Here is a 4,526-nt window from a genome sequence, read left to right on the forward strand (position 1 = left end):
AGCTCGTCACTCACCCACAGTGTCACCCAGTCCTTCCTTTTCTACTTTGCCTGACTCTCCCAGATCATGTCCCAGCCCTGGTATCAGCACCACCATCCGTGCCCTCAAGGCTTCCTGAAGGCCTTCTATAAATGTGGCTCTCAACTACACTCCACGAAGCGAAACCCTGGAGACACTGTCTCTGTTATCAAATACAAATACATTTTCTACTAAAGAGAGTGGAGCTAATTCACAAGAACAGATGCACTTTCTTCTGAGGCACCCACTTCCTCTAAAGCTTGCAAAGGATAAGTGGAGTCAGCCTGACATTGTATCTCAATAAGAAAATGCAACAGACAGGTAAAGAAAACTTGCCATTTTTTTTTTTTTAGTCTATCCCTTCACAATGCTGCACTGGTCTGTTTTTTTAGAGTGTTCTTAAAGAAAATTATAGACTTGCTAATTCTTTGCCAGATGAGAGATTATTTAAAAAGCATAATGTTTTTGTTCAGAGCTGGTAGCTCCTTTGGGTTGTACTGAAGTGATCAAACGAGTCCAATCTGCAGGTTCAATTTTATTATTCTTTTTTGCTAAACATTCTTTGTAGCTAACCAATATGTAAGGGTCTTAGCAGAGGCTAGCAGCGATGAATTGAGAGTTAATGTAAATTTAGTGATATAGAATTCAACTGAGCAGCCCATTTGAGCTAATTCTATGCCCATGATCTTATTTGTAAATGTCAACTTTGTTGCCACAGTGTCCCCTTGGAGGGTGTCTCAGCAATGCCTTGAGCAGCGTCCTCCGGCACTGAAATGGTGGCAGGGCGGCTGGCTCCCCTGGAGCAGGCTGCTGCCACACACAGCCTTTGATCTAACAGCTCATGCCAGGCCATGTGCAAAGCTGCTATGCTAATTTCTTTCCTCCGAGCATTCTCTGTCCCCAGTGGCAGGCACCATACAATGTTCAGAAGCGTTTTCTTTAACTGGCACATGAAGCTTAGAAGAGTGCTGTTAATTGCACGGTACATATTGATCGCCCTTGCTCCTGAAGTTCATAATTTTGCGTACTGCAAGTCAAACTTGGCATATCCTGACTCCTCACAAGGAACCAGCCTCCTTTATGCTTTCCAGTTGATTTTTCTTTCTTCCTTCCTTCCTGTTCTCACTCTCTTCCTCCCTCATTTTTTATCCTCTCTTTCTCTTCTCTCTTTCTTATCTATTTCTTTCTTTCCTAAATCTCTTCTTTTCTTCCCTTCTTCCTTCTTCTTTTCTTTCTTCTTTCTTCCTTCTTTTCTTTCTTTCTTTTTTCACACACACATGTTCACAAAACTCATCATGCTTGCTCCTCTCTCATTCACATATGAATGGAAAACTCTTGGTGATTAAGACAAACTCATTTAAAAAGTAAGACATCAGATTCATCTTATACTCTTAAACATCATTTTTAAAAGCCATCAAGCATTACACTGGATTTTTAAATTGGTGTTTGGACAGAAGAATGAATTATTATTTATCAATTAATTAGCTGCCTAGTGTGTTCAAGAAAAGTGGTGGAGCTTCACTTGTAAATCTATAAAGCAAAATCCTCAGAGAAGCTCATGTGGTATGTAATTAGAGTTAATTAACACATTTGTTAATTGACTATTATTTAGCACTCCAGCTGCTGAGGAAAAATCCATAGGCCCATTAAATATTAATTAGCAAACGTCTATTGTCTGATACTGTCAGCTTCTGTACAGAGGAGAGTTTATGAGCACAGCTTTGTTAGGCTGAGCACAAAGCAACACACTACAGTTGGCAACTGAGGAATAAGAAAATGAGAACCTCAAGATAAACACAGGAGTCCTGTATTTCAGTCAAGTACTTTCCTTCATTCAACGGATTATATTATCCCAAATGCCAGACTTAACATATTCATCTCTGTTTACAGAGCCACCTACATCCTTAAGATTCATGTGGGTCCCAGGCTGGGCGTGGTGGTTCATGCCTATAACCCTAGAACTCTGGGAGGCCAAGGCAGGTGGATCTCTTGAGTTCAGGAGTTTGAAACCAACCTAAGCAAGAGTGAGACTCTGTCTCTCTTAAAAATAGAAAAATTAGCTGGGCCTTTTGGTGAGCACCTATAGTCCCAGTCCTCAGCCCTGGAGGCTGAGGTAGAATGGTTTGAACACAGAAATTTGAGGTTGCTGTGAGCTATGATGACACCACAGCAACAGAATAAAACTCTGTTTCAACTATACATACAGATATATATGCACAAATATATAGTTGTCTATTTTAAATCGCATATGAGCTTTATGGCCACCCTGTATAAATACATATATATGTGGTTCCCATTATATCAAATTCTCACTGTGTTCTGGGAAGTCTACGTGACACACCCTTCAGAGAAGGGAAAGCTCACCCACTAATCAGAGCAACAAAATGTTTGCTTTTCTTAAAACAGCATATTGAAATATAATTCATATGCCATACAAGTCATTCATTTACAGCATACAGTTTATGGCTTTTGGTATATTACATTATTTTTAAAATTTTTTAAAAATTCAACTTTAAAATATATATTTCAAATATTATGTAACAAAATTTCTCATTTTAGCCGTTTGTCAGTGTTACATTCAATGGTGTTACATTCATAATGTTGTACGACCTCTCCATACCTTTTATTACATTGGTTTAAATCTCCTTGTGGCTTATGACCAAAGGCACAGTCTGAGAAGTCATCCCTCTGCTCCTCCCTGCTCTAAAAGGTTGACACTCAGTTTCCACACGACAAAATGAAAATTATTCTCTAATTCGAGATCACGCCCTGCCTTGTTTTCCCCTTTCTTGGTTAACTGCCCTTAACATTCATAGTTAGCCAAGCAATCGTTTTTGAACAGGAGCCATATTCCCCTTTTTCCTGCCTCCCAGGAAAGCAATTTCCAGCTTGGCCCAATTGCTAGGAGCATGTGCGACTATCCCAAGACCTCACTTGGTCTGTATCTCTTTTTCTCCCCTATCACAAAAGCCACCTCATCCTTTCCCCTCAGGGCCCTACTAAGACAACCATCTCATCAAAGTGATCACAATGAAGATAACAACTTAGTTTACCAACAATGTAGCAATAGTGTTATAGTAGTTCTACATAAGTCCCCCAGGTAATTAACCACTCTCTTTCCTCTTCTAGCAATCCTAGAAATACCAAAAATAAGAAATAGAAAAGCTGACACTTCCCACAGAATTCTACTAACAAATGTAATTTGTATTAAAATAAAACAACTTCTAGCAATTACCTTGTAATTACAATGTGAAGCTGAAATAATAATTAATAATTATTACTAAATTGTGGAAAAATTTTGTCAGATACTAAGAACTAACAAAGATCTTATAACTAAGCTAAGATCTTCATATCACATCTTACTTAATCCACAAGAGCTATCAAGGTAATAGATTATGACATACCTGGTAAGAGATTTGGTGTTACTATGACCTGAGTTTGATTTCTGGTTTCTGTATTTAATAGCTGTCATCCTACAAAGTTTTAGGAAGACACCAGAAAAACATGGTGGAAAGATCCTTTTGAAGTTCATCATCATCCTGATGGGTTTTCACGCACCTGTGTGAGATGTGCCTCCCACACACCTTGTTATGTCAACACGTTACCCGCCTGGCATGGGGGGAAATATGTGGAAGAAAAATTGCACAAAATTGGTCTGGGCAATGATTTGGGAGGAGCTGACCCCACAAGCACCAATGGCAAGCCAAAAATAATAGAGAAATGGGATGACTCCATTTGAGATGCTTCTGCACAGCAAAGAATATGATGAACAGTATGAAGAGCAACATTGGGAGAAAATATTAGCAAGTCATATATTCAATAAAGAGTTAATATCAAAAATATATAAAAACTCAAACAACTCAATAGCAAGAACAAAAGTGGGCAAAAGACCTGGATAGGTATTTATCAAAAGAAAACATACAAATGACCAATAAATGCATGAAACAAGTGCTCAACATCATTAATCTTTAGGGAAATGCAAATTAAAACTGCAATGATCTATCATCTCACACCTGTCAGAATGAGTACTAAAGCAATGACTACTACTACAAAAGATATAAGTATTGGCCAGGATGTGGGGCACAGAGGCTCCTTGTACACTGTTGGTGGGGGATGTAATTAGTGTAGCTCTTATAGCTCTTGGGTCTTAAGGGAGCTAAGTCTCAGAGTGACCTTGTATGACAATGAACTCATTTATGGATTCATGATGCTACATGTGTCTACTCCAAAATGTACACCACGAGGGATTCTCTGAAAAACACTAAACTCCCCACAGCCAGGCAAGTGAAGATTGGAAGGCACCTGTACTCAGGCATGGCTGTGCACCAGAATCCACTTTGAACCAACAAGGTGGCAAGAACGTATTCAGAAAGGCTCAAATATATGTAAAAAAATTAAAGCGTTTCAAATGTACTGATGTCCAATGTATCACTCCAGAGGCCAAGTGTTGCTTGGGGTTTGGTCCAATGCTTGGCATTGTGTAAACAAGCTGCAGCTTCCCGTGACAT

At 39.1% G+C, this 4,526-nt stretch overlaps 1 non-coding gene across 1 annotated transcript; it reads left to right on the forward strand.

The window, feature by feature from the left end:
- Positions 1 to 3,533: 3,533 nt before the first annotated feature.
- Positions 3,534 to 3,633, forward strand: LOC111726417. The gene has a single exon (XR_002774190.1). It is a non-coding gene; the product is annotated as a small nucleolar RNA U13 (small nucleolar RNA).
- Positions 3,634 to 4,526: the final 893 nt, after the last annotated feature.

Source organism: Otolemur garnettii, unplaced genomic scaffold, assembly GCF_000181295.1.
Source record: "Otolemur garnettii isolate 467f Iridium unplaced genomic scaffold, OtoGar3 scaffold00064, whole genome shotgun sequence".
Lineage (NCBI taxonomy): Eukaryota > Metazoa > Chordata > Mammalia > Primates > Galagidae > Otolemur > Otolemur garnettii.